The 27,408-nt window shown below is 38.8% G+C and overlaps 1 protein-coding gene and 1 pseudogene across 12 annotated transcripts in view; one reads left to right on the top strand and one right to left on the bottom strand.

Moving 5' to 3' along the window:
• Positions 1-27,408, bottom strand: part of NPAS3 (neuronal PAS domain protein 3) — a 908,953-nt gene that overhangs the window by 261,216 nt on the left and 620,329 nt on the right. The gene's annotated exons all lie outside the window — the stretch shown is intronic.
• LOC139438168 (nucleolar RNA helicase 2 pseudogene) lies at positions 9,678-13,740 on the top strand (annotated as a pseudogene).

A 27,408-nucleotide genomic window follows, 5' to 3' on the forward strand; every position in this document is an offset into this window, starting at 1 on the left:
AGCAACTCAAGGAGAAGCGGAGATCATGCCCCAAAGTGCTCACATGTATCTTCACGAACAAAACATTTGCCAAATTTTGTCTAACAGTCTGAGTTTTAACAGTCGAGCACTGTGCAGAAACAAAAGCCTTATTTTTAGAAATAGGAATCTAAGTCAGGTATATTTTCTCAAAGCCAGTAAAAGCATCTTCAAAGGGTGGGTTTTTATTTAATTCTCAGGAACCTCCCACAGCTTTCTACTCCGCACATCTCCTCCTCTGCCTCAGTTACACCATGGAGAGCAAAGGTTCACGTGCCATAAGCCAAATGATCTCCAACTGCAAGACCAAATTAGACTAGTGAGGTCAAATTTGACAATTTTCCCACTAATAAAGAATTCCAGAATAACAAACTGTCCTGGCCTCAAAACATCTTCCCAAGAGCTTCAGAAACATATAAAACCAAATCTTAGGTGAGAAAATAGTGCAGGGAGGCACAGCCAGCCTATCTTCAGTTCTTACAGGAGAGGTAGCAGAATAAAATAGGCAATGTTGAGCTAGCGAAATGTTAAAACATGAAAAGAACACCTGCTTTCTGAGCAAGGACATCAGGTTTTGCCTCTGCTCATTAAGATTCCATTTTGTGGGAGCTGTGTATCAAAGTGCTGACCTTTTTTTCTCTGGGATGCTGGTTCAAGCCTTACATCCAGCCTTGAGGGATGTAGATTTCTTGATTTGAACATCCGGCCAAATGGACAACAGGCTCTGGTGAAATGACAGTGTGTGGCATTTGGAGGAACCACTCGCACCTCTGAGCCACCAGGGGTGGCATGCAGATACATTATCTGTCACTTGTCCTCGGGGGCTGTGACTCCACTTGGGGCATAAGTGATCATATGCTGTTCACAAGCTTCTTTTGCCTCCAAGACAGGTTTCCCACTAGTTATTTTAAGTGACAAATATTCACTGGAATGTCAGTCTCCTTTTTGCACATGTGGTATATTAATTTACTGAAACATAGGCTCTTCAGAATCCAGGGACTAATTCCTAATTATGTATCTCTCCCTTTGAATTCAGAGTTCCCTTTCAAGTAAACGGAGGAATTCCTAACTTGGCAGGAGTAATATGAACAGTCCATTGTACTGGTACTGAAAGGACTAAATAAGCCACTGCTTTGCTTTGGCTACACCCATGGTGCTCGGTCATATGCAACATTCCAGGTGTCCTTGAAGTTGCCAGAATTAAACAAAGCAGAGAGGAAAGAATAGATAATAATTATTTATTGACTACCTGTGGATTACAGACTCCTTGAAAGTAGGGAATGGTCTTCATTATGTCCTATAAGACATCTTAATGCCATGCTGACCATAATGGAGGGAAGAGGAATGAAAACTAGCTTTTGTTAGGCAAATGACATAGATTACAGGTGAGGAAACTGAGGCTCAGGGAAATTAAGTACATCCCCAATGTCACACAAGCATGTGGTAGAAAAAAGAAGGATCTTGTTTTTCCTTCTACTGCTGGGATTGCCCGCTGGGCATTTCAGTTGTTTGACATCATAGCTCTTCAGAATCTTTGCTTCCTCCACCATTTCTTTCCACATAAGCACTTTCCATGCTCTTACTATTTAGTGGGATGCATTCTGAAAACACCTGTTAAGTGCTTCCTTTGCACCAGGCCTGTATCAGCCTGGGGTTCACACAGGTGAACATTACAAAGTCCAGGATTCAAGACTAAGGAAATGACTAAAATAGAAAATAACTTTATCAAACAAAAGCCCCAGGACAAAGGCAGTTTTACTACACATATGGGGGTGGGGGGCTGACTTATATCAACAGCTCCATTAAGTAATCTGTAATATGCTCTCTTTTAGAAGGAAAAGGCAGGAATTGCTGGCATTTGTAAATGTGTAATAAAAAATACTACCAGCCATAAAAGAAATTCCCATGCCTTAGAGGAAGGTGCTAGTGCCTGAAAGTGGGGAGGGGACCCCACAGTTAATAAATAATTGCTAGGAGAAAACCTCACTTCCCAAGAAGCAACTGCCAGGACAAGACTTCAGCACTGTGGCTGGCACACTGCCCCAATTTCTGTTTCAGGGTTTTTCATTCAGACTTTGGTGTTGCTTTGTTTCTTATTTTTACCCTTCTGTGGTATGATATATACCATTTTATATAGAGAAGTCAATGTGAAAACAAGATTGACTTTACAGAAATTTATTTTACAGTCATGTTTACTTCAACTACATCCTCTTGATGTAAGGTAAACCCATACTGCTATTTCTGTTACGGTTGATTGGGAAATGAACATGACTCTTTACTGGGCAGAGGGTAACTTTAAAAAACAGGCTCGTTAAAGAAAATAATAAATGCTTTGTACATGTATTCCTTTAGGTAAGGAGTTTGTGTCAGGGGTAGTAACAATGATTAAAGAAACCTGTAATGAATTTAGCATATTAAAAGACCATTTAGGGACCACAGATATTAATCTGGTGCATTCATATGAGTTTCATTTCTAAGAACATTTCATTTGACTCTCTAGGGAAAAGGCATAAAAAAACATTTGTACCGAGAAGAACTTGATTGTTACAAACGTAGTTTAGAAATTCTCGTTGGGGATAATGCGTGGGCTATGAAAACCTTCCATTTTAATTTCAGGAAATCATTGTGATTAGTTTCTCTGTTCTTTATTTATCTTTAATTCATAAAATTAATAATTAATTTTTACTAGATCCACACAAAACTATAAATTGGATGGACTGATAAGAGAAAGTAACATTTCGTTCCTGAAATCAACAATGCCTAGGACTGTTTTTGAAATCTTTTCTGAGTAATTGCACCTCCCTGGGTGCTACATTTACAGTAATGAAATCTCTCTATTGGTTTTCTGCAGGAGAAATGTCACTGTGATTATTTAGTAGTCAAATAGTTAAAACAGAAAATATTTGAACATATTTGCTGCCTGATATGGTATCAGAAAGGCATGGAGGTGCAAACTCAGTAGCTGTAGGAGTTAGCTCCATACAAAGCACAGATACACATTTATGTGAAAATCAATTATTCCAATGAAACTGGGAGCCTCGCTCCTGAATGATCTTGGGATAAACAACTTGGTTTACCACTTAGTATGACTCGCTGCTGCTTTGCTGGTCTTCTACTTATATTTCACAGTGGGCTGCTGAGGCTAGGTGGCAAGAATTGAGTACCTTGTTTGTTCCCAGAGCTCTCATCCTATTTAGATTATTTAATGCATATGAAGCCAAAGAGATGATGGATTTTTACAGTTTGCTAACACATTTGTGTATATCCAAAGGATAACAACCAATGCCACAAGAAATCTTCTTGAGAAGCTCTATATGGTATCCATCAATCAGCACGCAAAATTTTGCTAGGAGTACATGGAATGAAGAGTCTAAATTTAGGGAATTAAAAACAGTTGTATTCAGCTGTATGGATCCTGGCTTTTGCCGTGGTTCAATTCAGGAACAGAATGAAAGAATTGCTCAAGTTTATGGTGTTTTTAGATGTTGGTAATTTTGTGGGATTAAGACATTAGTAAATAAGGAAGCGGTTTTGGCTCACCTGATAGAGTATCTGCCTACCACATGGGAGGTCCAGGGTACAAACCCAGGGCCTCCTGACCCATGTGGAGTTGGCCCATGCGCAGTGCTGATGTGCACAAGGAGTGCCCTGCCACGCAGGGGTGTCCCGACATAGGGGAGCCCCACATGCAAGGAGTGCACCCCGTAAGGAGAGCCGCCCAGTGTGAAAAGAGTGCAGCCTGCCCAAGAGTGGCACCTCACACACAAAGAGCTGATGCAGCAAGATGATGCAACAAAAAAGAGACACAGTTTTCCACTGCCACTGACAAGAAGACAAGCAGACACAGAACACAGTGAACGGAAACAGCAGACAACTGGTGGGGTGGGGGGAAGGGGAGAGAAATAAAATAAATCTTTAAAAAAAAAGACATTAGTAAATAAAAGAAGTAAGTTTTGGTATTCTCCACTGGCTTACTGAAGTTGATTGATTTTAATATGAAAAATAAGATTAACTTTTCTTTTCTCTCTGATTCTATTTCAATGAGATTTGGAGATAATTCATTCCCATCACTGAAGAGGGACTGGCCCTTTTATTATTTGAATTTCCAGTGCCAAGAGATGCTATAATCAAAATCTTAGTGATATTTAATAGGAATCATGGGGCTAAAGTTGTCCATAAAGAATTCAAGTGTAAATAATAACTGAAATGCAAAGATAAAGTCTTAAGTGACTCAGAACATAAGATCTGATGTGTTAAGGCAATTTAAAGAAAGAAAAACTCTCTAAACTATGGAAACTGAGTTTGCACCTCCATGTCTTTCTGATCCACTATATCAGGCAGCAAATATGTTAAAATATTTTCTGTTTTAACTATTTGACTAATAAATAATCACAGGGACATTTTTTTGTAATCATATTTGTTTTAAAATATCCAAAAAATTATGTTTTGTTTTAAAGTCATTATTTGTGCCACAGTAATGCATCATGGGCATCAAAGGGTGAAATGGATTCAAAGAATTAAATGTCACTAAAGGGTCAACTGTTTTAGGAACAGATTTGTTGTATAAATTTTGAGACCCTGGACACTTGGTTATAGATCAATATATTCTAAAAGAGCTCACAGCTGCTCCTATAATTACTAAACTGGGATGGATGATTTCTTGGAGCTAACATGTAAGTGTCCCTGGTGAGGCAGAAAGCATGTGTCAAAAGCTTTTGACCCCAAATAACCTTTCCTTTTGGTCCTGGGGTTCTTTAGTGAAGTCAGAGGCCTGTAACTGACATCATAGACACCTGACAAAGAATGGCAGAACTTGTTACTCTGCTTTTTCCTAAGCAACACACTGTGCTAGCCTTTTGGGCAGGTCTAATTTACTATGCATTTTTTATATATAGCTAAAAGATATGTTAGAACAAAAATAATTTGAAAATGGATAGTTCATCATTCAATGACTCTGATGAATGACATTTCAACTCTCAGTGCACTGTTGGACTTACCGAAAGTCTATTTAGTCTACATATTGGTAACCATACTTACCAATAATACCTTCAGCCACTGACTGTCACCTCTCACTTAGTCTTTCTCAACCTGCCATGCCAAAGACATCCAAAGTGCCAACAACTGTGGTATGAAGGGACAAAGCATGCTGATTAAATTCTCAGTCCGGTTTTTCACTTGGCCCTTTGCCTGGCTTCATTTAAGGGCTGGGCACATAAACTAATGTTAAACCTCATGATGGCATTATTTTAGTTGTCGTGAATCTCAAGACTACCAGATAATCAACTTCACAATTAAGAAACAGCCCACCTGTACCTTCCACATGAATTCTCTCTCACAAGTGTGCAGAATTAATCTTTTTTCATGATGTCCCTAATAATTTAGGGAAGATGAGCTCTCACTATAGCTAAAAATCTAAAGTATACCAATCCCACAAAGGACAGTTGCCTGAAAAAATGAGGAGGTGTAATGTTAGATGGTTTCACCTTGGAAACTACAAGGCACAGATTTGGGATCAACAGCTGTACCCATCTTCCTTGTACTCATTTCAGCTTCCTTTTCAGCTTTTCTTTTCTTGCATATTTCTTCTCTACTTTTCTTTTCCTCTTCTCCCTTCATCTCTTGGTTAGCATTTTGCATTTATTCATTTAGTGAAAAAGGTGCTGATGGTTGCAGGGATGGCCTGGCAGTGGTGATATCTGTGGACCTTCCTTCACAGCCAAGGTTCCCAGCAACGCTGCTCTACATGTGTTTGTTGTGAACCTTGGGCAGTGTATTAGTCAGGGTTCTCCAGGGAAACAGAATCAACAAGGGATATCTATTGATAGTAAGAGATTTATCAGATTCTCTCACACAGCCATGGGGATGCACAAGTTCAGGTTCTCTAGGCAGGCTGCAAACAGGAGCTCCAATGAAAGTCCAACGAAGGCTCTTGACGAGTTCTTGGAGATGTTGGTTGTCCAAAGAGGAGCTGGAAATTCTCTCTCAATGCTGGAATCACTTTCCCTTTTAAGGCATTCAACTGATTGGGTTAAGCATCACTCCTTGCTGATGGCACTCTCCCTGACTGATGTAATTATAACCAGCTATTGATGTAATTATAACCACTATCTATGATTTACCACTGCAGTAAAGTCAACGGTGACTGAAGTCCATAAATGCCCTTATATTACAGTTAGCCCAGTGCTTGATTGACCAAACAACAGGGCACAATTACCTGGCCGAGTTGACACAATAGCTTAAACATCACAGGCAATAAAACAACTCTGAATATGTTTATCCATATGACTCATGAATGTAGAATAATTGATAAAATGTGAAGGCCAAGAATAGGCTCTGCATTTGTGTAGCCTTTTGTGAATTCTTAGGTGTTTGAATCTTGGAGATAGATTCTTTCTGCCACCAATGAGATTTGTTCTTTCTAGCCTTGACCTTTTCCAACAAGTAATACTTGTTTTATTTTCTTGCTTGGGGGCTTCTCTTTAGTAAAAGGATGACCTACTTTAATTTCTACTTAAATGCTTCATGGGCTGGAGAGTGACTTCCCCTAAAGGATTGAGCCCCTAAAGGCTCAAATTGGCCTCTGAGCCCTAATAGAAGACTTTTATCCCAAAGCAAATAAAAAATATATTAAGGGTTTTACAAACACAACCTTAAGCCTTTATCATTTTCTGAATGTTCCTTCTACTCTCATTACAGGTGGCAGTGCTTGCTTAAGACATTTGCTATTCCTCACCAACAGATTTTTATCCCTTTCCTGCTTCTATTTGGCCCTATCAGGCATCTTTGCTCAAAAAGTCTTGGCCAATATTATTTTGACTTTTCCTAAGAAGTCACAGATCTCAGTAACCCCACCTCCTTCTCTGGGGAAGTTGGAACACCTTTTAATTGGCCCTCCTTCTGGCCTTCCACTACATCTATCTCCTTTTCTATGGTTTGCCATTCCACAGCCAGGGGAAATGTTAAGTCTAATGAAAAGTCCTGAAAATGTTAAACCTGGAAGCCAGGAACAAGCAGCCCCAGAAGCTAATCAAGGCAGGAATTCTCAGTGGTAGGGCCTCCTCTCCAACACATTCAAGCAGTATAGACTTCTCTCTCTTCCATAATGTGAAGTGGGTTGTGTGGAGCTACCATCTATGGACCCAGACTTAGAGTAGTTTTGGCCACTCTGGGAGGCTGGCCAAGATAGGGTTTCTTCCCCTGATCTTTTGGACTCTTTGTGCTGTGTAAGTAGCAAAGAGATCATTTGCTGAAAGTTTCTGTTGTGCCTTGAACCTCTTTTCTCACCAAGCACCACAGAAGTGGCCTACTCCAATGGACTATACATTGACAAAGGTCTCCACAGTTCACTAACATCCTTTATTCTACTTGAGTTACTGAAGCGAAGACAGTGTAAAGGTGAATGACTACCATCATTATCAATACTCTATAAAGTAATGAGCCCAGTTCTTTTCCATAAGCCCTGCAAGGTAGAAGTAATACATACTCATAGGCAATGAACAAAGGAAACCCATTCCTTCACAGCTTTGCAAAATGTAATTCTTCTTTCTGCAGTGGAGTGGGTCCTTTAACACACAGAACTATGGTATTACAATTAAAAACTTAAATAATATGACGTGATATAAAACTATCATATGGAAGAGGATAAAAATACGTGTTCCACAAGGCTTACTACATACGATAAATCTACACGTTCTGCTGAGAATCGTTTATGCTTCCTCAAGGCTGAATTCTTTTGGCTAGTAGGGTACACACAATAAAATGACAGATGTAGGAAGTTATCCAGCAACTTTTTGAAAGAAAGGTACTGCTAATTCCTTCTTACAACATATTAGGAAGTTTGAATGGGCTACTCAAGAATCTATATAGGCCTAAACAACAGGAGTATTTGAGTGTTGGAGGATGTGGCTGAAATGTTAAGACCCTTTCTACCACTTTTTTGGGTAGCTCAGATGATATGAGGATTGCTGTCACAGGAAGGTGGTAAAGTGTTTTAAAGAGAACTGAACCATTCACATCTATTCCAAGGATCTTTCCACGTTCCTCATGAAAAAGGACTATGGATATTATCCAAGTCTCAGGTAAAATACCAGAAAAGGGGCAGAGATGTCTGAGCTATAAAAACAGAGTCTTGGCTTGATTAAGAAGTGTTAGGGAAAAGTTTTCCAGAGCCAGAGAACCCTTTAAGAACTCCTAAAAAAAGGAAAGGAAAAAAAAAAAAAAAAAAAAAAGGAGGAAGGAAGAAATGAAGTGATGCCAGCACCAGGCAGCTGGATTACTTCTGAGAGCAGGGTGCCTTGACAACTGTGACCACTGCTAGGTGGCACAAATGTAACTTCTGCAAGGAGGGGCTTGCTTCTGTTCTTGAAAAATGCACAGAGATGGGACTATCCATGGCCCTAGTTCATGGATCATACACAGGAATGATGGAAGGACTTTGCTTAATTCAACACTCTAATTGTCTAGCATGGGAAGCATAACTGTCCGTAAGTCCCTAGTCAAATCGAGAGGGACTCTAAGATTTGGGGCAATGGTAGAGAAGATGGGAAAATTATGATCATATCTTCTCTCAAGTCCTTCAGTGAGGGTAAGGAGCCTTGTGGCCAGAGCTGAGCAAGTTCCACATGGAGCTTTGAACTGGGACTGTGAAATTAAAAAAATCTGATCTAGAATTCTGATTTTCAACTTTACTGTTTTCCCATATGAAAATATAAAAAATAATATCTATATATTATTTATTTTACTTGATAGAGTTATTGCAATGATTAGAGTCATAGCATGTAAAAGTGCCTATTTTCTAACAGGTACTGAATACATGGTACCTGTAATGGTTATTATTTGACTTGGAACCCTGTTTTAGGAAGAGCATCTGCTAAGAAGGGTGAGCTTTATATGATCACAAGGAAAGATACGCACTTGGAGAAGTGGACTAATTTACTGAGGGCAGGTTAAAATATAAATTAGAAATGAGACTGAAGAAATAGAGTCAATTTTCATCATTGATATAACAAGGTTTCATCCTATTCATCAACAAAACCACTTAAAACTTTTAATATACATAAGTTTGGGAACAGGATATTTGTAAGGGGAAAAGAGACTCTTCAGTTAATTTGAAGAATTGTCTAAGTTATAAGAAAAACACAGTAAGGGTGGAACACTGGTCAAGAAAGTAATGTCAGCAAGAAGATGAAAAGGGAAAATCATAAAAATAGGAGAAAATTATTTTAGTTCCATGGGCATGGTAATTTGAAAACAAGAACTATTCTAGAATATATACACAGGTTTAAATATGGTCCAAATCACAAAAGGGTGGTGGTGACAAAATAATAACAGTAACAGATAGCATTTATTGAGGTTGACTCTGTGTTGGACCCTGGGAGAAACATTTTATATGGATGAACCTAGTTCAGTCCTCACATACTAACTCTGATGCAGATTCTATTACTACCCATATCAGTGATGAGGAAACAGAGGTCACACAGTAAGTGGTAGAGCAGGAACTCACAAGCAGGCTGCTAGAGTGTATATGGACTCTGTGGACTTGGAACACATTTTTTTCATGTCAGAGATTCTTGATTTTTTGGTATAAAAAAATCTACCATTTACTTCCCTACAGATATGAGTTTCCTGGGACAGAAACCAGAGTAGTAGTTCTCAGGGTGATGTCCAGAAAAGAGGTGGGGCAAGCAGATGGTGGTTATGCTTGGCCAACATTGAAGGAGGTGGCAGGACTTGGCAGTCTGCTAGGTATGGTTTTAGCCATACTTTGGTAGATTACAACCTATTACATAGATTCCACTCTATAGATATAATGTTGTACAAGGTTGATTCCTAATCAACCCTTCCCCTTTTTAACTCAAATAATATACAACTGCAATGAAAAATACTGTGGCAAATATAGAGAAAAGTAATTCTTCTATGCCTAAAAGAGAGTGGAAATAGATGTCTAATAGTACTCTCAAATCAGCTGCATTAAATACTCCTTCAGTTAAAGTGTAATTGATAGAAAAATCTATAGTCTGATGGAAGAATGGGAAAGTTCTAGGTATTGAAGCAGTTAAAATACTGAAGGTAACATTTTTACGAGTAAGTTTGTATGAAATACACATTACTGTAATGATTTTATAGAATCCTGTAATGTTTCCTTAGCACCATCTTCAAGCATAGTTGGAAGCAGATGAAAGCAGAGATGGGCTAGGGAGGAGACTGCTTTTAAGTTTCCTCAAACTCCATGTTTTAGATGAGTGCCAGGGAAGTAAGAAAGTAGGGAGAGATGGGAGAAGCCATAAACCAAGAATCACTGAGGTTCCCTCTTTGCAGCATGCCTGATCTCGGCAACCACTTCCTGCATGTACAAAACACCAGCCTTCATGTTCATCAGGGAGGGACAGGATGGCAAGTCTAGGGGTGGTGAGGAAAGAGAAGAGAAAGTGCCTGTTGCAGAAGCCTTTTATTCACTTGACAATTCTTCCTAGGTCCAGTTCTGTTTACCTTCAAATAGTACCCTTTATGTGAGTTATCTGAGAAACTTCAAGGTGGCTGGCTACCTTGTGCTCAGCAAGCAGGGATCACAGTTCTCAGGGAGGGGCTCTTGCTCTCTACTGCTCTGCTAAAGGCCCAACACTGCATTCCTATTCGCTGTGTGTGTGTCATCCAGTCCTTAGTTCATGTGGGACAAAGGATCAACTCAGGGTTGGTTGGTTGGTTTTTTTCTCTCTTTATTTTCTTTTAAATGTTACATTAAAAAAATATAAGAGGTCCCCATCTACCCCCACCCCCCTTACCTCACTCCTCCCACATCAACAACCTCTTTCATCATCATGGTACATTCACTGCATTTGGTGAATACGTTTTGGAGCACTGCCGCACCACATGGATAATGGTTTACATTGTAGTTTACACTCTCCCCCAGTCCAACCAGTGGGCCATGGCAGGACATACAATGTCCAGCATCTGCCCCTGCAGTACCACCCAGGACAACTCCAAGTCCTGAAAATGCCCCCACATCTTATCTCTTCTTCCCTCTCCCTACCCTCAGCAGCTACCATGGTCACTTTCTCCACATCAATGCTACAATATAAAGGAAAATGAACTTAGAATTCTAAAATCCATTGTCACTGATGCCCACTTACAGGAATTTAACTTTAAAAACCCTGAGTTATTCCAGGGTTTTTCCAACTCAGGGTTTTGATGAATGTCTTTGCCCCTGGAAGAGAGACAAGCCCTATGCCAGCCTACAGCTAAGACAGGAAAAATCTGGACCCACTGAGCTTGCTTCAACACATGGCAACAGTTTGGTAAGGAAGTAACCTTGAGCTGGACTCTTTGGGGCCTTGTAACTGTAAGCTTTTACCCCAAATAAATACCCTTATAAAAACCAACAGATTTCTGGTACTTTGTACCAGCAATCCTTTGGCTGACTAATACAAAGAGCCATCTCAAAATGACATTATTTCTCCTAAAACTAAAAATGTGAAAAACAAAAAGAGGCCTCTGAAAACAAAATTGTTTCTCCTGAAATCAAAAAATAAAAAATGAGGAAACTTCTGAAGAAGAGACAGGTGTTCCTAAGCCCAAGAAGATGAAGAAAGAGAAGGAAATGAATGGAGAAATCAGAGAGTAAAGCTCCAAGCTGAAAATAGATCCCCTATTCTGGACCTAATTCCAACAAAGCTGCAAGTGAAGAAAGTAACCATGAGTTAGAACAGGAAGTACCCATGGAACAAAAAAGAAGGCATTTTCTCTAATTTTCCCATATCTGAAATGACTGTTAAACTTCTCAAAGCCAGTGGGGTGACCTTCCTGTTTCCTATACAAGCAAAGACATTTCATCATGTCTATAATGGGAAGGATTTAATTGTACAGGCACAGACAGGAACTGGAAAGACATTTTCTTTGCCATCCCCTTGATAGAGAAACTTGAAGGAGAGCTGCAAGGCAACAAGAGAGGCTGTTCCCCTCTGGTACTGGTTTTTGCACCAAAAGGGAAATGGCAAATCAAGTAAGCAAAAACTTCAGTGACATCACAAAGAAGCTGGCAGTGGCTTGTTTTTATAGTAGAACTCCTTATGGAGGTCAAATTGAACGCATGCTGAATGAGATTGATACCCTGATTGGGATGCTAGGTCGTATCAAAATCCACCTTCAGAGATGAGATGTGGAGGCATTTTCGGGACTTGGAGTTGTCCTGAGTGGTACTGCAGGGACAATTGCTGGACATTATATGTCCTCCCATGGCCCACTGGATGGAATGTGGGAGAGTGTGGGCTATGGTGTGGACCACACGCCATGGGGTGCAGCGATGCCCAGAGATGTACTCACCAGATGCAATGGATGTGTCATGATGATGGGGGAGCGTGTTACCGTGGGGGGCGTGGTGGGGTGGGGCGGTGGGGGTGAATGGGGACCTCATATTTTTTGAATGTAATATTTTTTAAAAAATGAATAAAAAAAAAAAACCCACCTTCAGAATGGTAAACTAGATCTCATCAAGCTTAAGCATGCAGTCCTGGAGGAAGTGGGCGAGATGTTGGATATCAGTTGTGCTGATCAAGTGGAAGAGATTTTAAAGGTGGCATACAAGAAAGAGTCAGTAGACAATTCCCAATCATACTTTTTTCTGCAACTTGCCCTCATTGGATTATAATGTTGTTAAGAAATACATGAAATCTACATAGGAACTAATGGACCTGATTGATAAAAAGACTCAGAAAATGGTAATAGCTGTGGAACATCTGGCTATCAAGCGCTACTGGATTCATTGTGCAGCTGTGAGTGATCCAGGTATATAGTGGCTATCATCTATCTGTGAAACCAATCTTCTGTGAAAGCAAGAAAGAAATGCAGGAGTCATCACAGAATGTGTCCATAAAGCAGTATGCCCAGTCATTGCAAGGGTACATACCACAGAAGCAAAGGGAAATCACCCTAAAAGGTTTTAGAAATGGTGATTTTAGGAGTTTTGGCAGCAACCAATGTCGCTGCACATGGCAGGTTAGACACTGCTGAAGTTGATCTAGTTGTACAAAGCCCTCTACCAAAGGATGTGGAGTCCTACAGTCATCATTCTGGGTGAACAGTAGAGCTGGAAGGACAGGAATTTGCACCTGCTTTTATCAGAACAAGGAAGACTACCAGTTAGCACAAGTGGAGCAAAAAGTGGGAACTAAATTTAAACAAATAGGTGTACCTTCCACAACAGAAATAAAAAAGCTTTCAGCCAAGATGCCATAGGTATTTGGATTCTGTGTCTCCTACTACCATTAGTCACTTCAAGCAGTCATCTGAGAAACTGATAGAGGAGAGGGGAGCTCTGGCACCTCTGGCAGCAGCACTGGCCCATATTTCAGGTGACACATCGATAGAACAGCACTCCTTGATCAACTCAGTTGTGGGCTTTTGACCATGATCTTGCAGTACTCAAGTGAAATGCCAAACATTAGTTATTCTTGAAAAGAGCTTAAAGAGCAACTGGGTGAGTATACGGATTCCAAAGTGAAGGGTTGTTCTCAAAAGAAAACTGGGTATTTGCTTTCACATCCCCACTGCAGCAGTAACAGAAATACAGGAAAAATGGCATGAGTCCCAGCACTGGTGACTCTCTGTGGCCACAGAGCTACCAGCGCTGGAAGGGCCACGGGAAGGATATCAAGGACTCAGGGACAGCAGGAAAGCCACTGAGGTTTCAGGGGACAGTGGGAAGGAAACAGAAGCCTCAAAGGATAGTGATCAGGAAGTGGCAACAGAAGTAACAGAGGTTCTCTCTGTCGAGAGGAACCCACACCAAATCTCTGTGTGTATTTCCGTTTTTCTCTCTCATTCTCAGCAAGCTCTGTTTTCTTCCCCCATTTCCCAATAAATGCTTTTTACAGACCTAACTAAAAAAAAGGAAAAGAAATAATAGACTCCAAAACAGAGACACAGAAGTGGAGTTTTAGTAAAGCATTCGGTCACTGATGTGAAGTAAAGGATTTATATGGCAAAAACAGATTTGTGTTTGGTGACATGGAACTGAAAAGTATTTTTCATACAAAGTTAAAAAGCACATTGTGCTTCCCTCTGACCACCTTCCCAATCCTCATCTGTATTTTGCTGATGCAAAATACTAGAAATTGGTTGGTTTTTATACAGGGTATTTATTTGGGGTAGGAGTTTACAGATGCCAGGCCATAAAGCATAAGTTACTTCCCTCACCAAAGTCTATTTTCATGTGCTGGAGCAAGATGGCTGCCGACGTCTGCAAGGGTTCAGGCTTCCTGGGTTCCTCCCTTCCAGGGTCTTGCTTCTCTTTCCTCTGTGTGCTTACTTCCTGGAGCTCTAGCTTAAGGCTTCAGCATCAAACTCCAACATCAATACTCCAACATTAAGAACCCCTAACTCTGTCCTTTGCCATGCCTTTTACCTGTGAGCCCCCACCCTTTGGTGGGGACTCAACACCTCACTGGCACAAGAGGTTTACATGATTACTTAATCAGGAAAACATATGAATGCAATATAATCCAATATGCCCAGAGGAAATGATCAGTTCATGAACATACTCCAATATTTCTTTTTGGAATTCATCAATAATATCAAACTGCTTTACCATCTCTCCCAGGAAGAAAAACAAGCTTTATGTAAATTATTTCTTCTCATCATTATCATGTGTAACATTATTACTACTTCTAAAAGGTTTATGAATTCTTTACATTTTTATTCTAACCCATTGTAGATTATAAGATAAAATCAACCATATATCTGCCTGTACTTTCTAAGAAGAGCTGTCTTTATACTCAACTGTCTCTTGATAGTGTCCTTTCCTAAAGTAAGTACCTAAAGGAATGCAACAATCTCTGAAGAAGCACTTTGAGCAGTCAAAGCTTTTTTTCTGTAATTGCCGTTCCTAGGTCACCTGCTAAAGTTACTCATGTGGTCCTATAACATGTCCTTTAAGAATTAACAGTGAGCATTGTTTTGAAGTAAGATTTCAGAGTCAGCAGGACTGTAATAACAGTTTGTGCCAGTGTATTATGCTCTAGATTTGGAGGATCATTCAATAGGTGATAATACATAGATTAACCATAGTTTTTTTGTGTGCATTTTGGTAATTTTTAGGTTCTCATTATAAGGTGATTTATGTTACTTCAGTGAATTCTTACTTCACTTCTATTACTATAAATAAGTAAAATTTAAAGGATGTATAAGATGGCTCCATAACTTTTTTTCGTATGGAGGAGGCTGGATAGATGGTGCTGGAATGGTAAGCTTCCCACTGGAAGATTAACATTATTATTTACCAAGAAGGTATTAAGAGGGGAGGGCACACAGATTTGTATTGTTGATATTAGAGCCTCCCTCTTAAGACAAGCCATTTGGTTATTTCTCTTGCTGGGATATCATTTCTCTGGGAATCTATGCATTCCATGGCTCAGGAGTGCCATTATCTTCTCCCCTAATTCTCAGAATTCTGTAGTGGGGACATTTCAGGAAACATACTATAATAGGAGCATTAAAACATATGTTGGGAAACGGACTTGGCCCAGTGGTTAGGGCGTCCGTCTACCACATGGGAGGTCCGCGGTTCAAACCCCTGGGCCTCCTTGACCCGTGTGGAGCTGGTCCACGCGCAGTGCTGATGCGCCCAAGGAGTGCCCTGCCACGCAGGGGTGTCCCCCACGTAGGGGAGTCCCACGCGCAAGGAGTATGCCCGTAAGGCGAGAAAGAAAGTGCTGCCTGCCCAGGAATGGCGCCGCCCACACTTCCGGTGCCGCTAAGGACAACAGAAGCGGACAGAAGAAACAAGACACAGCAAATAGATACAAATAGATACAGAGAACAGACAACTGGGGGTGGGAAAATAAATAAATAAATAAATAAATCTTTAAAAAAATCAAAAAACAAAAAACATATATTGGTTTCATTTTCATTTAATTATTTTGAACAAATCAAGAACAACTAAAATATTTCTAGGCCCTTTTTTTCTCTCACTTAATTGTGTCTTTATATCTAACTGCTTCCTACTGATCTTGCAATAAAGGGTCTGATAGCCAACTTGACTCTTGATTCTTGAGGCGGGGTCTTTTTTCTGTTTGTGTTTTATCTGTGAATTCTGACTGGTTGTTTCTTGCACTTTTTTCTCAGAAACTCTCTTGACTTTTATTTCTTGGCCTACTTGTCAATTTCACCACTTCTACCCCTATTATTCATGGTCTCCCAGTCAAACCACAGGGATTTAGAGAAAGGTATTTTATCAGTCAATGTATGTTTTGTGGATTATAATTTATTAGATTCTGTTTTTACCTCCATTTAATAGTGACCCGAACATTTCATGATTTGGAATAAAGATAGGTGCCTTGGCAAAAGGTTATGGTGCCTGTCCTTAAGGAAGGGACTACTAAAACCTTGATGTGGGCTATGTTAGAGAAAAATAATTAGACATAAATACAGAATAAGAGGGAAGGTTAAAGTTTGTTTTGGATTCCAGAACACAAACCATATTTACAAATAAAAATTTCCATTGCTATTTGTTTTAAATGAGTTTATTGGGATAGCCTGGGATATGGTATTTTTACTATTTTCTACAGAGCAAATATTTTCCCATTTACTTACCAAACAACTCAATGGTCTCAAAAATACAGTGCATTTTTAAGTTGGAGGCTATCTGTACAATGGTTTCTCTACAGTTACACATAAAATGTTTTTATCAAAAAATTGAGTTATGTATAAAACACTGCTTTTTATCAAAATAAAAACATTAGTACTAACAAATTTAAAAGGAAAAAAGAGAATGGCTCTGACTGAACTTTGGCGTGTGTGTAAAGGGAGAGGGTGGAGAGGGAGGGGAGTGGGAGGGAAAGAAAATACATGACAGCAAGAGACAGACCTTAAATAGCTCACTTTGTGATTTTATGTTGAATTCTGGGGTTGTCAGAAAAAACCCAAGAAGAGTTTTCAGCCAGGACAATTGCAATTTGAAGTCAGATATGTATATGCATCCATACTGAAGTCATCATGACACCAAGCAAGCCACCCAGACAAACATAGTTCTAGGTGAAAGTTAAATGGGTAGCTACTATGAGGGGCACTTGCTGAGAAGAGCTCTAACCTGCCTCAGGAAGATATTTATAATGCTATTATAAAGGGAAAAAAATTAACCTGCAGAGGAGAAAAGCTAAATCAATCCACTCTGGCAAGTGGGCAGATATACACATCTTCACAGGCATTCACTTGGCTGGAAACTACTGCAGATCTGACCTGAATCCAAGAAGACAACACATGCAGATTCTCAGCCACTCCAGGTGGACACTGAAGGGGCCTTATGCACCAAGCAAGGAAAAAGTCCTAGAGTTTGCCTAAATAGCCCTTTGCTAAAAGAACTTCCATGGGCATTTCTGAACCCATTCTCGCATCATCTTAGAGGAGCTTATGCTTTTCCCATTTTAGTGATAGGGAGACCGAGGTACTAAAAGTCTCCCACACTGTATCAGGGAGGGAAGGAGTGTTCCTAACACATGTTCTAGGTGTGAGGCTGAGCAAATGTATAACCTGTAAGCAATGATTAGTGATGTTTCAGATAGCTTAATTATCCAACTATTTAAGAACCAGGTCTCTTTCCAATCCCAGGCTGTCACAGCATCAACTGCTCTTGCCAATATTACAGCGCTAAGCAGCATTTACTCTGTTGGTGAACACAGCGTGTGGTAAAATGATTTAGCATCATGAATAAACACATATGCTTGCTTGGGTCCAAAGTTTAGAAGTGACAAAGCCATTTTATGGCTTATGATTTAATGGACTAGAAACAAACTAAAAGGTGCATAATTCACTATGCACGAACAACTAACTCCCATTGCGACAAGGGAAGTTTTTAATATCAAATGCTGCCCTTAGAACTGCCAGTTACAGGTTGCACACCCATATTGCTAACACCTGTGCGTGAACACACATGTGCATGCACACACTTCTAAACATATCCCAACAATATATCTGTGATGCCTTGGAACAGAACTGGGTATAGAACTGGGTTTGACAATGGATACCCAGTATCACAAAGGTAAAGAAGAAAACCTGACTGCAAAACAAAACAAGCACATTAAACAAGCAATTAATACAAAGATGCTAGCAGCTCTAGGCAGTAACAGAAGTGCCAGTAGCTCATCCATCCCTCTTAAAAAAAAATGCCTGGTTTCCTTAGCGTGAAAGTGGTGTCCTTTACCCCACATGCTTCCCCCAATAGACGTACATGTCATTTTACTTTTAGTCTTGTTTCCCATTTTATGTTTACATTTTATTTTCTCATTCCATTTCCTGAATCCCCCTGCTTCTAGTTTCTAACTCAGTGTTTACAGAGACCTTTACTAGAATCAGGGAGGTTGAAGAGATCCCATTTTCCCCTTCTCTTATAATGTCCATTCTTATTTTTTCCTCTTCCCAGAGAATAGATAAGTTTACCCAGAAAATAAAAAGCTAATACAACCTTTTGCTCATCAACAAAAGTATGTCTTGCTGTAGCCAGGAATAAGTTAATAAAACAGGGAAAAAGCTTAGTGGCTTAAAAATAGGCTCCTTGGGGTTATGAAGGAACAATGTTGTTTTTTCTTCCCAGCGTGCAAGGATTTAATTAAGTGATAACAGTCACCTTGGGGTGGCTGCACAAGGCAATAATATCTAGGTGAAGAAAAATGCTGAAGAGAGTTGAGTACAGTCAATTTATCTTCAGAGAAGGCAATAAATGAACAAAGCATAGGTATTGGGCTGATTGTTTTGCAATGTTTCCATTACTGATAAGCATCAAAAAAAAAGGGACAGAGATTTGGTATTTTCAGTTTCTGAAAGGTATTAAATACAGAGAAAGGAAATGAAAAAATTGCTGTGAGGTCACATCCTCACATTCTAATTACAAACAGTTTGGTAATTATTCAAACTAAACATAGAACAAGGGAATTTTCATGTTGACACAAAGAATGGGAACACAGCTGAGTTGCGTATTTATAAGCAAACATACAGATCTTGGAAATTTTTGTTCTGGCTGAAAGAACGGGATGAAATTGTAAAGAGGTGAGGACAGAGTGAGGCTACCTTCGTGATTTTTGTTTCTGTCTGTCTCAGGAGCAGCAAACTTTGCCTGTTCAAAGGTCAAATTTTAGGGACTTTTTTTGAGAATTTCAGGGGAACTGCTGCAAGAAGTGCTGTGACCTGGGCATGGAGAGCATCCTAAAAACAATCAAATGACCATCCCAAGGAAAACCACAAGACAGCAACATTATCAGTCCTGCATGATCTTAAGAAATAGCAGTAAGGTTAGAATAAAATCATTGGAAACTCAGGCCCACAGAAAATGTTAACAACAGTAGAATTACACAGTTTTGGGAAAGTTTTGGGGCTCTAGAGAGAAGGGTGAGGCAAGGTTTGGAGGAAGTGAGCATGAACACTTGTTTGCTAACGCCAACATGTTCCTTTCACTCATGCTTATGTTGGAGTGTGAGGTTTGGGGGATTGGTAAAAGACTTTCGATTTTCTAGAAACAAGAATAACAACCTTATGAAACCTCCTTCAATCTTGCTCTCGTATTTCATCAGTGGATCTCAAAGCACTCTGCAAAATTAATTAATTCTAACATTGCCTCTGTTTGATATAAGGAAAATGAGGTTCTGTGGTTAAATGTAACTTGTCTAAGAGCACTCAACCCATTCACCTCACAGTTTTGATCCCTAATTCCCACATTTCTTGTCTGCTTAATTGCCTTCTTGGAGACCACATCACCTCCCTCTCAAGAGTTCAGGCTCATATCACTCCAATTTCAGTGGTGATCCAAAAAATCCTGCCCTCAACCCCTGCCCTCTACTTCCTCAGCAAAGGCTCCAGATAAACTCTTCCTTCGATGTAAAGGGAATCCGACAGGGCAGCAGGACTGGGACCTCTGTTTCCAGCTGGGTCAGCCTGTGCATAGAGCAGCACTGGAAATCTGCGTGAGGGAGTCAGCAATAGCTGGAGGAGAGGGAAGTGCTCCTTCCACTACATAATCTTCTTTCTCACCCTATATCTACCTTTGGGAGTTAACCTGTTATACTATTTCCCCCTCCCTCTCTAGGATGTGCAAAGAAGAGTCAGTGAGATGATGTTTGAGAGGTTCCCGGCAAAAGAGAATATAGTGAACGGCAAAGGATCAAATAAAAAGATAAAATCGCCAATGCTATGTCAGAGAAATTCTACCATCTCATATGAATCTCTGACAGGTTTATAGATTACAGAATGTTGGGGGTGGGTAAGGAATGATGAGGATTTCAAGAAAAAAATTATTTCTCACAATTATGGCAGGTAATAGTGTTGTTTTAGGATTGTTATTACAGGGGAATGATTTTGAAATGGGAGTTTCTCAAGCGCCTAAAATAAAGATAAACTCGTTTCTTTCAGGGAAGCAGATTTGGCCCAACAGATAGGGCATCCGCCTACCAAATGGGAGGTCCAAGGTTCAAACCCTGGGCCTCCTTGACCCGTGTGGAACAGTGCTGATGAGTGCAAGAAGTGCCTGCCACACAGGGGTGTCCCGTGTAGGGGAGCCCCACACGCAAGGAGTGTGCCCCATAAGGAGAGCCACCCTGCGCAAAAAAAGTGCAGCCTGCCCCGGAATGGTGCTGCATACACGGAGAGCTGACACAGCAAGATGAAGCAAAAAAAGAGACACAGATTCCAGGTGCTGCTGACAAGAATACAAGCGGACACAGAAGAACACATAGCGAATGGACAGAGAGAGCAGACAACTGGGGGTGGAGAAGGGGAGAGAAATAAACAAAAAATAAATCTTAAAAAAAAATAGCTTCTTTCATTTTAAAGAAACCTTTAAGTAACTAAATCATCCAAAGCAGTATTTAGAAGAAATGGGATTCTCCTCTACTAGGTTTCCCCATCTTTTCCAAATCCTTGTCAGTGATTTCTAATAATAGTCATAATAATAATAATAATAACAATAATAATAGAAATTTTCATAGGTCCTATGTCAAGGTTTAGGTGACCAGTCTGGTTGTAACAGCAGATTTTAATATTAGATGACTTGGGGTTTCCTGTTGACATCTGTACAGGATTGACTCCTATAAGAGCCAAATTGTTTAAGGAATTATATTTATTCTTCCATTCCAAAGTGTTTTGTAAAAGGCTGAATGCAGGGATGTTGGAGTTTTATTCTATTTTGGTTTGGGCCCTTCTGGGCTAACAGCACAACATAAAAGGGAGAAGGAAACCTATGTCCAGGCAGATACTTCCCCACAAAGTGAGATTCTCCAGATTCTTCTGGTTTTACAGGATGAGATACATGGTGTTATTGTGTGGGGAGGACTTTAACCCCCAAGGTCCTTTCTGACCTCCGGGCTACAATCCTCACTGGTGTATAACATCTATAGAAGGATGACTGAATGGACAACCAGTTAGCACCTGTGGAACTACATAAATGCTGGGTAATAAGAGTTTCTTTTTTGATTGTCCACGTTAACAACCACTCCTTTTTGGTGTTCAAATGAAAATTGATCCTCACAAGCTGATGCCCATGCCAACCTCCAGCCAGGTCCTGGAGCAGGAGAGCTTAGAGCTTTATGAATAATGAAAAGCTACTTTAACTATCTGGCCGAGGAAAGGTAGCCAGCTCAAGACTCCAGCTGTTAGCTGGAACCCTCATGGTGGCAGTGCTGTGTGCACCGTGAGGTCCTTATGCTCCCCAGTTTTCCCTCTTTTTTTGTAGTGGCTCATCTCTTGCAAGAGTGCTTCCCTAGGCGTCTGTGTTTTGATTTACTCATAAGGTCACCACTCTACCTGTCCAACGTTAAGTGGGTCTCTACTCTCCAGGCAGCAGTCATTTCAGAGTGGAGTTCTGGGAATTGGGTAATATTGACTAAGGAGTCACTAAATTAATTAATTACTGCATTTGGCTGAAAAGTATAGTGCCCATAAAAGGTGATCGGATTTGGGTGGTCCTTTATGCTTGATTCTTTGAACTCCTGTGCTAGTTTGGCATCATTATCAACCATGGTGGCTCTCCCAATGTGTGAGATTTTAAGTTAAAGTTGATGATCTCTTTTGGTATATAGATTTCATATTCAAAGAGGCTTTGGTTTGAATACAAAGAAACCTGCATTCTGATTAATGCCCATAACCAAAGAGCTAGCCATGTTTTCAAACCACCAGTCAATTAGAAGCTTAGGCCTGTATGGAACTCTATTTACCACTTCTCCATAAATGATAATATACCCTAGAAGCTTCTGTTTGAGTATATCAAAGTGAAACAACGACTTGTTTAATTTTTATCCTCAAGAGTGAACTGGTCAGCACATTCTCATATGCCCTAAATTAGGACAGCTGCCTTCAGTTAAATATGTAAATGATTATACACAGAAGTAGTAAAATAGGCAAAATTCGTTATTTATTGATCTTAGGCAAGCAGATAGAAATAAATGTTCATTTATTTTAACTACAGCAGATTAAATTTTCCTTCCAGGGGTACAGATGCATTGTCTACATGGATAGGGAAGATAAACACCATATTTACTCATTTTTTTCTGTCAGATATATTAGTTTCCAATTCAAGCCCATTACGGCTATGTGAAATAGTTCTAGGGCTTTCATTGCTTTTCATAGTACAGTCATATCCCTAATGTATGAAAATATCTCAGGAAAAACAGACTGGTAATTGGGTAGACAGTCAGAGAAACATACACTGATTTCTTTTCCAAATAGACAGTTAACTGAATTTTCTAGACATTGTGTGAGCAACACATGTTCAATATCTTGGCCAAACCTTTGGACCTATTTTTTCAGCTGGAATTCCAATCCATTATATCATTTTATTGGCAAAGATAGAAAAACTTCACTACTTCTTTTGTTTATTGTGCTATCTTTTACCCTACCTGAAAGTGGAATTTTAGAAGTGTAACAGCATGAGCCCCCAAAGCACAAAGTAGCACATATAATAACAACGAGAATCAGTTTCCAAATAGACAGCATCTCCAAACCTTGCATTACAGTCTCAGTTTTATCCTTGGTGCTTTAGCCTTGAATCCCCCATTAGTGCTGATGGGAACTGCATAGCTAAAGCCCATGCATCAAGTTGAGAAAAGACTCCTTAGTATTAGTTCTGACTTTAGTGTTACAACACAAATCATGATAATATTTCTGTATCTCTACACTGCATTGGGAAAGATTACAATCTTGCAATCTACACACTAATAAATTACGAGTCTATTCCTCCACTGTTTATGATTATTACCCCATTCCATATAGAAAACAAAGATATTTTTATAACATTTAAAACAAAAGTTTTTAATAAATAATGATAATCGTAGTTTTGTTGTGCCTATTACTGATGATTTTTTAAAATTACAAGTAGGAATTGAATATTATTATGACCCTAACAAAGATATATTATTATACCCATTTTACATATTTATGAACCAACTCTTTTTATGTATCTTTTTATTAGAAAAGTTAAAAAGTTGTGAGCTTATAAAACAATCACACAGTGTCTTAAAGTTCAACAGTTGCCATGGAATAGGACCTGGGAGCAGGTCGCTAAAGGTGAACTCTAAGCCCTGCTCATCCCAGGTCTAATTACAAATTTTAGCACTAGTAGGGGTCAGCTCAACAGCTTAGAGAACAAATATAATGAGGTCAAGGTCACAAGTTTGAACTTCCATTTGAACTGGTTTCATTCTGCTCTATGGCCAAAGAGAACATTCCTAATCCTGATCAACTGACCTATAAATATATGTTCCCAGTCACAGCGGTGTTGGTCAGGGGAATGTGGGGTGGATCAGTGCAAACCTATTAGGAAGGACAAAAAAAAAAATCCCAAAATATATGACCTAAACAGGCATATTTTTGCAAATAAAGGACATTTTTATTAATTTTAAGACAAACAATACAAAATTTTATTGTGGGTTCCAAGGACCTTTCAATGACGCCAAAAATGTGTTCTTTCTAAAATTTTAAAAAGAATTCATGTTCACAATAGAAAACCTAGAACATACAAAAAAACAAAAATAGGAAACTATAAATCACTCATAATCCAGAGATTAATTCTATTAATGTTCTTCTGGACCTGTTAATGAATTGATTATGTATTTATTGAGCAACTACTATGTGTTGGGCACTAACCTAGGTGCTAAGTGATACAGATCAGTGATGAGACCTATATATCTGTGTTTTTATGAAACTTAAGTCTACATACGCACAATTTTAAAAAGACATGCTCCATATTATTCCACTTTATTTAGGCTTTTCTGGAAGTTATTGAACCAAAAGGTGGGCCAGATTTGCAACTGCTCTGTGCCTCTTCTAACAGCAGCTCAAGCCTCCTTTTTAGTGCTTCTCATAACATTAAACATATTAGTCTGTAGTCAAATTTCAAGCCCATCTAAAAGGCACATCCCTAAGAAAAACATACCAGAATGATAGTTGAAAGAGACATTTCAAAATGACAGTAGGTACCCCTCCAGATTTTCTTTAGTACATGTATAAGTACCAATTTTCATGACTGACTATACACTTCCCATTCATAACCTGAGGAAATATTTTACTTGGTTTTGTTTGTTATACCAACAAGCCTTAAGAGATATCTCTCTAACAAGACAGAGAAGATGGGAAGAAACCTTTGTTCTGATTTTAGTTCTTTTCAAAATCTTTGACTGAATCCTCAAAGAATAATAGCAAGTTGTACTGCTACTCTCCCTTGCTACTATGTGCATCTTAGGGTGCGCATTCTGCCCCACAGTTTTAAAATAGCCTCAGTACATGAGATCAAATGATGACTTTCCTACAGCTCAGGTGGCCCAGGCTGGCAGGGATCCCCCAACCTGTCACCCCCAAAGGAGTCACTGCTTAGAATGTGTTAGTGTTTACATTCAGGCAGCCAGAAAATCTCACAAAGCATATTATGTGATTGTGGTGCAAACTCCAGGTACCTTTTATTTACTTAATTATTTTTAGAAAGAAATAAAGATGTACTAGATTTGCACGAAAGAAGAGATTAAATAAGCCATATGGATGTTGTACAAAGCAGGAATTTTTAAAGATTCCGAATATACAAATACAGAAGCAGAAACTTTCTCATTATATACCATTATGACTGTCTTAACTGAAAGACAACAGGTAAGCCATAGCTTATAAAAACGTGTCCACTCAAAACTGTATTCTGGTCACACTCCTGAGTGCTTCACATGTTTCTACCACACCTGGTCACAAAAGCCCAAGTCGCAATATAAAGAAATATTCTGCTGATCATTTTTGGAATGACAGTAGTCAAATCAGACCCATTCTAGACTTACTGTCAACTGTTTAGCTTTGGCTGAATGTTCCAGCAGGCCAAGGGTTGTATATGGATAAATAACTGATATCAGGAGTATTTTCTACTGCTCTGTGAAGTAGTAAGTATCACACCCAGCAGAAATTTGTAAGCATTCTTATTAATGTGGATATACTAGCCAATAATAGTTAGCCGGAAGCCATAAATCCATGTGGATTTTGTATTCGATTATGAGATTGAATACACTGAAATAAATATTTTTGTCATAGTGTCAAGCTGAATGAATTAAAACCAAAAAGATTTGGGTAACATATTTAAGGTAAAGAGAACTATGATTTTTAAAAGGAATGATCCTCATTATATGGGGACAAATATCAGGCAAAATATTATTTAAGAAGAAAAAGATTGTCCTTAATTCATTGCTGGCTATTGGTTAAAAAAAATCCTAACTTGAACTCCTTTTGAAGACCAAAGCAGAATTATTTAAGAGAAATGGGAACTAATATTTTCAAATTCTTATTGAACTTGCATCTTACTGAGATGATAGGATTTTAGAAGATTCTGTATATAAATATACATATACACACACACATATATATACACACATGTATAAAATTTTGTAACTGATGTGTATATTTATCCTTAGTATAGTATATCATAATATATTTAACCATCTCCATATTGAAGGTGGTTTTGAAATATGGAGCAATTATAAGCAATACCTTAATGGCCCACCTTTAAGATTACTGGATTACAATATTCTCAGAAGTGGAATTACTTGATCAGTTCTAATAGATACTTGCCAAACTGCCTCATTTTCCAAATTGTTTTTCAAAAAATACTTTATAAATATGCATTCTCATCAATAGTAAATGGTCAGTTTCCCCGAATTCTCAACAATATTTGATAAAATCAGTTATTCCAATCTTAGCCAGTGTTTTAGGCAAAATAGTATCTCACTGGCTCATTTATTTTGCAGTCCTTTCATGTATCTCTTAGTCATTTTCATTTATTTTGGTAGCATGCTTATTCATAGCCTTTAACTATGTTCTAATGGTATATTTGTCTTATTCTTAATGAAATGGAGAATTTCTTAATATAGTCTGGATATCAATCCTTTGTTTATTCTATGCACTGTAAATATTTTATATCAGCCTGTATTTTTCTTTTAAGTTTATTAATGGTATCTTTTCTTGTATATAAGTTTGAAATTTTTAAGTAATCCTATCTGTCAGTCTTTTATGACTCCTGGGATTCCTTGAGAAAATTAAAAATGTTCTCTATTTTTTCCTATGTTTATAGTTACATTTATTATTAAGTTTCTTTGTTTCACAGTTAAGCTTACTCTTTTAACTCTTGAAGTAAAGAATTAAAGAATGCTGTTTAATGCATTTCTGTGGTTCTGCAGGAAAACAAACACTTTTTGTAACCTGATTTTTTTTATAACCCAGTATTACATATTTTTAAAGTCTACTTTAAAGTATAATAATTGGGAGCCAGTTTAGACAGGAGACAGCTACTGCTTCCTTTCCTGATCCAGAATGAGTTGATCTTATCCTAGTCTATGTTCAGGAAGGAAGGGTTTGCTAGACTGACAGCAAAAGAACTTTTCAAAGGAAAGGGGAAGAATACCTGCTTTTTATATATTATTCCCAGGTGTGTACATAGTAGGGACTAAAATTTCATTTGCAATTACTTCATTTGCCTTAGAGTTCTAGTTACTAAATAATTGCATAAAAAGAGATAACTTCCAGAGTCAGAGAGGCTCTAATTCTGAGGGTTCAAGTCCTGGATTCAGCTAGTTATGAACCATGTGTACTTGAGTAAGTCACTTTCTCTGAACTTTGGTTTTTTATTTATAAAATAGACCTAACAGCTCTCCCAGCAGGATTAAATAAAGTCACATAGGCAAATCACCCAGCAGTTTCTGGCCCCATCCCAAGAATCTGCTCTGTCATTATCACAGGTACTCCCTCCTAAAGCTTCTATCATAGCAACTCTGGAGAGAATCTGATAGATGCTGTACATTTTTCCCTAAAGCAAAGAATGTTCAGCCTACAGTTAATAGTAAAGGTTGGCTACAGCTAGAGAGAAACCAAAGAAATAAGGAATTGAAACTAGTTCTGAGA

This window comes from Dasypus novemcinctus, chromosome 3, assembly GCF_030445035.2.
Source record: "Dasypus novemcinctus isolate mDasNov1 chromosome 3, mDasNov1.1.hap2, whole genome shotgun sequence".
NCBI classification, from domain to species: domain Eukaryota; kingdom Metazoa; phylum Chordata; class Mammalia; order Cingulata; family Dasypodidae; genus Dasypus; species Dasypus novemcinctus.